The sequence below is a fragment of the Austrofundulus limnaeus genome, unplaced genomic scaffold (assembly GCF_001266775.1).
Source record: "Austrofundulus limnaeus strain Quisiro unplaced genomic scaffold, Austrofundulus_limnaeus-1.0 Scaffold148, whole genome shotgun sequence".
NCBI lineage: Eukaryota > Metazoa > Chordata > Actinopteri > Cyprinodontiformes > Rivulidae > Austrofundulus > Austrofundulus limnaeus.
This window is the reverse complement of record NW_013952550.1, coordinates 1,221,550-1,227,901: the sequence shown is the minus strand read 5'-3', so window position 1 is coordinate 1,227,901 and position 6,352 is coordinate 1,221,550. Positions and strand designations below refer to the sequence as shown.

At 38.1% G+C, this 6,352-nt stretch overlaps 1 long non-coding RNA gene across 1 annotated transcript in view; it reads right to left on the bottom strand.

Annotated features, from left to right (window-relative positions):
* Window positions 1-6,352, bottom strand: part of LOC106523246 (uncharacterized) — a 30,672-nt gene that overhangs the window by 9,390 nt on the left and 14,930 nt on the right. The window lies entirely within an intron of this gene.

The window sequence follows — 6,352 nt, the reverse complement described above, 5'->3', positions numbered from 1 at the left end:
ATATGATTCAGACCAAACAGTAATGTATTATCGTAACCAACAAGACAAAATAAATCATATCTCTGGATAGGCTTATGATATCAGGATTCAGGTATCAAAATGTAGCTTTTAAAGCCACAAATCTGAAAATGTAGTTAGATCATTTTGACCAAATTTGACTTAATCCTCATTTTGATATGATGGTGGTCATATATTGTTTGTTTGTTTGTTTGTTTGTTTGTTTGTTTGTTTAAGTCTTAAAATCAATTTGATAAGAATTTTAAATTTAAAAGTATTTAAAGTGCATCAAAGTTGTATTAACCATTGCTGTACTTTCCGAACTATACGTTGTACTTTTTTTTCAGAGTTTGGCTGGTTCTGAGATTTATAGCTCAAAGCGACTTATCTACATTTTATTTCCTTTTCTCGAAGCATTTTTTGACTGATGTGTTCAGTTCATCCTGACTGATATGAACCAAGGAGTAAACATTACCCTCTGTAGCCATGAGAGCGCGCTCTAGGCTCGTGACAACGGTGGTTTATGTCGTCACTGTAGCTTAACGACTAAAAAGCGTGTGTGAAAAATTTGTGAGGGGCTGGCGAAAAGCACAGGTTACTCTTAAATAAAGAAAGCTAATCGCATGTCGTGGAGGGAGATTGGTGAACTTGCTTGTTGACATGCATTGGGCCCGGCTGTTTGTGTTTGCATTGAACAAAGACCTGCCTCGCTGTAGGTACCAACCTCAGGGCTCAAAATATTTCAAAGGCGCACAATTTATTTCGTTTTATTTGCGACACACTAATGGATGAGATCGCACTTTAAGGAAAAGGACTGTATCGGACCATCCAGCAGAAAGACGCCAAGGACGACTGAGGATGGTAAGCTAGCTAATGGTAGCTAATGGTGGCTTGTTGCTGGTACCATAATTTATTTTTTAGTATCTTGCTGCAGATGTTGTTTAGTTAAACTAAAAAAAACATTACAGTTTTTGCAAAAGATTCATGTAAGTCAGTCTCATCCGTGTCTCCTTCCAGGCAGGAGTTATACGGTGTTTTATTCCAGATTACAGTAAATGTCTGYTCTGTGAATATAGCGACTTTTGTTTTTTCGCTCTTCGTGAAACATTTTTTGACTGATGCAACATRCACTCCGAAGCGACTAATAGTCTGGAAAAAAATGATAAACTTTCTTTTGTGGAAGAATAACTTACTTTTTTCTTATTATTAGCATGAAAAGCTGTATTTAAATTCAGCTGCCCTTTCTTCAAAATATTTGAGATTTTTTTAGTCAATTTACTTTACAGGCCATGAAGTGYAGCACAGACTATACTGTTACCAAATCCAAAATGCATGAAGTGTTTTGAAAACGCAGTAAAAAAGGTAAAATATGTTTTGTGTTCATGTACATTTTTAGGGTTTCTGTATTGAGAAATGTTGCCTATTCTAAAAAAAATTATACTTAGTTTAGTATAAACATGCTGTGTTTTCTGATTATAATGCGTTTTGGGAAATGTTTTTATTGATGTATTTTGTATTTAACGAAATGTATCATTTTTGTTTAGAAGTTTGCATGATGTATTTTGTAAAATGTGTAAAATTGTAATTTATTTAATTCAATTTAATTAAGTTTTGCAAGAAATTGTAATTTTGGATTTTGTTAATCTAAATGTTGGGTGGATTTATTGCCTTTGTTATAAAATGTTATTTTTTGTAAACCACGTTTTATTTTGTAGGGTCTTGTCAGCTGTTGGGAAATTGTTTGAAACAGTCATTTGTTTCATTGTGTTAAATGTTCATTTTGAATGTATTATGGTCTTGTTTGTAATAGTGTTTTGTAATAGCATTTTTTAAAGCACGGTTGTATTATAACAAATAGTTTTTTGTTGTTGCTTATTAATATGCTTATTTAAAACGGTCCTAAATTATTGAAAGAAAAAAAGAAAGAAAAAGAAGACAAAAAGAGTTATTAAATAAAATAAATAGCAACTGATATTCAAGTAAAAATTTTACTGAAGGTCTTTTATCAAATAGAAAAACCAAGGTGTTTAAGCTCGGTATTTTTGCTGCAGTGAGGCTCTTGATTACTGTGCAGCTTACAGCAAACACGTCCGGCTGCCACACGATTTTGCCCACATCATCTCTGATAAACTCACAAGAAGGGCTCTTGAACAGGACTCTGCGTTATTAGACCTCGAGAGGGAAAAACAGAGGGGGGWAAAAACGGCGCTTTAGCTGGAAAAAGTCCTGTTGTGAAACACCAGGAGTTGCTGTGGCAGAGTAACAAAACATACTTACCTCCCTGCTGGTGGTCTGCTGCTCGTGGCATGAAGTGACTCCGCAGGGAAAGCTAGAAGGTTGTACAGTTATCTCCGGGCTGTTTATTATGCGAAACCATACAACCAACTACCTCACACTGCAGAGCACAGATTGTTGAGCTGCTCTCCAGACAAGATTTTCAACAGCAGGACGTAGGTGTGTGTAAACACACACTCTGCACCTGTCTGCCTTCTGTCCTCCAGACGACCAATTACCTCATGTCCCTCTTTACTCTTTCCATAGGACTGTTGATAAGTTTAGTGGCGAACGTGTACAAGCTTAAAGGGGATTTTCCTGTTTGATTTAAATTTTTTGTTTAATTTACATATAAAGACTCCACGTGGACTTCCTTGGGTCAGCGCCAACCACTTTTCTATTGAAATGAAGCACCAGAGTTGATAGAAATGTGATGAACCAAACAAAAAAGAACCCATTTTAACACTGTTCACTAATTAAATCAGGTTTCGATCCGCGGTCTTGATTGCATTTTCATGGAAATGCACGGAGTGCTGCAGTGACGCCACAGGAAGGCAAATGTCCAGTGGCTGCAGTAGGGGGGGGGGGGTTGAGCAATTTACAAGAACGGCAGAACCGCAGCCAAGAACTATAATATGAAGAGCCTAAAAATCCATCTTTCTCTGTGTATTTATAGATGGATTCCAGTGAAGGACAAATATAAGACAACTTTCATGGACAAATATACTGTAACAAGGCAATACCGATTCTTTACCCCATTATCTAAGCTCCTCATGCAGGTGTGAGTACTACAAAGGCTTCACAACCTTGATTTATTTGCAGCATTTCATCCAGTTTCTTATGTGTCATTGCCCTCTAGTGGTGGCTGTGCAAACTACAGCTCACTTCTTCAGTCCACTAATCTCCAATTCTTTCATCGGGCTCAACAACAGAGCAATTATAACAGATGCAACACAACTGTCTGTGTTGATTTAAAAAAAGGGGCAACAACTTCAATAATTTTTTTTTCTTAAACAAAAATAAAAGAGCAATAATCCCGACTTTATTAACGGCTGCAGCGTTTCATCTCGCTGCGATTCTGCTAAACAGCTGTCAGGTTTTCATGGGAGTTGAACAGCATCCACCATCTGTCATTAACATCAGTTCTGCTGTCATGTCAAGATGTGAGATGTCTTAATCGCGGTTGATTCTGCGCCGTGGTCGATGCGGAGTTTTTCCACACGTCAGAAAGTGTAAAAAATAAAATAAAATAAAATGAAATAAAAAAATACAATGACTTTTAAAACCCGAACATTTCGGGCGCTTTCTGCAGAAAAGGATAATTGTTGTGCAGAGCATGACGGCTGGCAGAGCGGTGCATTCCAGCAGCTACGAGCCAGGAGTGTTGGGTTACTCCAAGCACTGATTCAGACATAACTGGGGCAAGATGATGTGCTGTCAGGATGCCATTGAAAGAATCTCAGCAGGCCCTTATCGGAGCAGAAAATGCAATAACAGATGCAATCAAAGTCAATTTAGGACTTGTAGATATTTTAAAGAATTTAAAAAAAGAAAGAAAGAATTTGCGGTGTTGAAAAAGGAGTAAATGGGAGCTTGGAATTGTTGCTCGGTGTGTTGGAATGAAAAGAATCCATGTTTCAACAAAWAAAATCCACAGTCGATTTGAAACTTCTCATTTATCTTTTGGTTTGTGTTTGATAGGCTGTATTTGTTTTTTTGTTTTTGTTTTTTTCCTTCCCCTGCCGCTTCCTTTTAATCCGCTGAACCCTTTCCGCCCTCCTGCTCGCCTTCTCCTCCTCACACGCTCAATCTTTTCTCTGCTTTAGCCTTGATTGGTCCCCGTTTTTAGCCTCTCACCCTTTTAACCACCCTCTGTCTCGCTGAGCCGGATGGACGGCCTTTTTTTCCTCTCTCTCTCTCTCACCACCCCCTACAAGATTAACCCCTCGTCTCTGTGAGATTTCCACTGTGAATTCACACAGAAATACGGCGTAATTGCGCCAGTGTCAGCCATCCTTCACTCTTCCTCTCGTTTCGCCCTAAAGCGGCCCCGCCTGGGCCGTGAAAAATCCAGTTCGTTATGAAAAATATCTAAAGCTCTTCCTAAAAAAAAATAAGAAGAAGATGAAGAAGAAAAGAAAAAAAAGAGGAGTGGTGTCACTGAGTTCAAAATTCCTCACAGGCTTGATTATTTTGCACCAACTGTCCACAAAGTTTGATAACTGTGTCACTTTTAGGCCCAGCCTCAGCAGAACGTTTTCACCGGTTTGTCTTGTGGAGAAAATGAAAATGATGCATCCCTGGGGGGAAACAAAAATGAATAAAAAGAAACCACCTCTGATTTTTTTATTTATTTTGGATGCATCGGTTTTGTTTTTTTATTTTTTGCCTCGATGTTGCAGTGCGCCTTTTGACGCCACGAGCGGCTGAAATGCAAATTATTATTCTTTTTCTTCCCAGGTGAAAACAGTTCTCTGTCCTGCGCTGTAATCCTCCTTGGTTGAYGCCAACCCTCGCGTACCAAGATGGCAAAACGGAGGTTGCCATGGGAACCTTTTTGCCTGGTAACCCCAACATCCTGGCAACTAGCCAAACTGTTGCCATGGCACAGCTGTCAATTTACGCACGCAGGGATCGGTGTGCGTGAGTGGCCTCTGGAAACGCCGCCCTTCCAAAGATTCCAATCAAACACAAGCTGGAAGAGTGCGTCTGGTTTAACACCGAGCCCCGGGGTGGAGGGGGGTTTAATTAAAGAAAATGCCTGGCTCAAAGGCACTTTCAAAGCAACGGCATCCTACGTTGGAATACTTTTTTTTTGTGAAAGACTTTTAGACATCTTATAAATTATTTTCATCATCTCTGCTCCAGCATCTTGGAAGCTGCATCACAGTGGGTCTGACGATGATTAATTTATATCTGTGTTCGCACTGAATTGTTGGGGGAAAAAAAACACACAATTACATGACACGATTTCAGGCCAATTAATTCAAGGACAAAAATATATATTTGGTTTCAAGGCCTAAAGCTCCTCAGAGTTAATCTGTTCTGTGTGTGGGCTGAAATTAAAAACCAATCTGCTTGTGTACGGTTGGAATATTTGTGTGCAGTCATTCGGTTTGCAGCTTCGTACAAAAAAAAAGGAGAAAGTCACTTGAGATGCTGCAACAATGAATGAATTTAGCCAAGCAGCTGCAGCAGAGCAAACTGTGTTTTAAAGAAAAGATGTCACGAGGTTTCTCTGTTCACATGAATGTTTCAACATAAAGTAATAATGTCAGCATTTTGTTTGGTTTTTATCATAAAAAAAAACAACAAATAACATTAATAATCCAGTCTGATCTGAGGAATACAGGGAGTTTGCTTCTTCTTTTCAAACAGCACATACTGCACCAACGTGTTCAAGACATAATGAATATTTTTAGTTTTTAATCTGCTGTAAAATCTGAAGGTTAACTCTCTCTGATCGTTTTTAATGCCAGCTGCCATGAAGTGATCATGTGGTGGCTTGTGACTGTTTGTTAGCTAAATATTTCATGAAGGACAAAATGTCTTTTAATGAAACTATGACAGTAATCACTGGACATGCATCTGTACTTACTCTGAAATCAAACCTGATTCAAGATGTCCACCACAGCTAACTTAAAAACCACGAATAATCACTGTAATTCAGTCAGTTCTACAGTTTTTGAGGTAATTTTTGATACAGTAGGAGCTCAATTCAAGAGCTACATGTTGTATTTTTGTTTTTGTTTATAACCTTGGCGAAAAAATGTTTGAATCCACAGGGTTCGCCTGTTAGCTTTTTATTTTTCATTTTTAAAGTAAAATGCAGTAAACTGTAAGTTTTCCAGAAATTACTGAGCTTTATGAAGCCTACTATTCCACACTGCAAAAACTGTCCACCTAACCAAGTTTTAAAATCGTATATCCAGCCAAAAAGTCTTTTTGATCTTGTTTTCAGAATATGTAAGATTATTTGTCTCGTTAGTCTGAAAATTTGACTCAAATTAAGTCAAAAATTTCTGCCAGTGGAGTAAAAAAAATTTACTTGGAATTATTCATAAAATACTTGATTTGACTC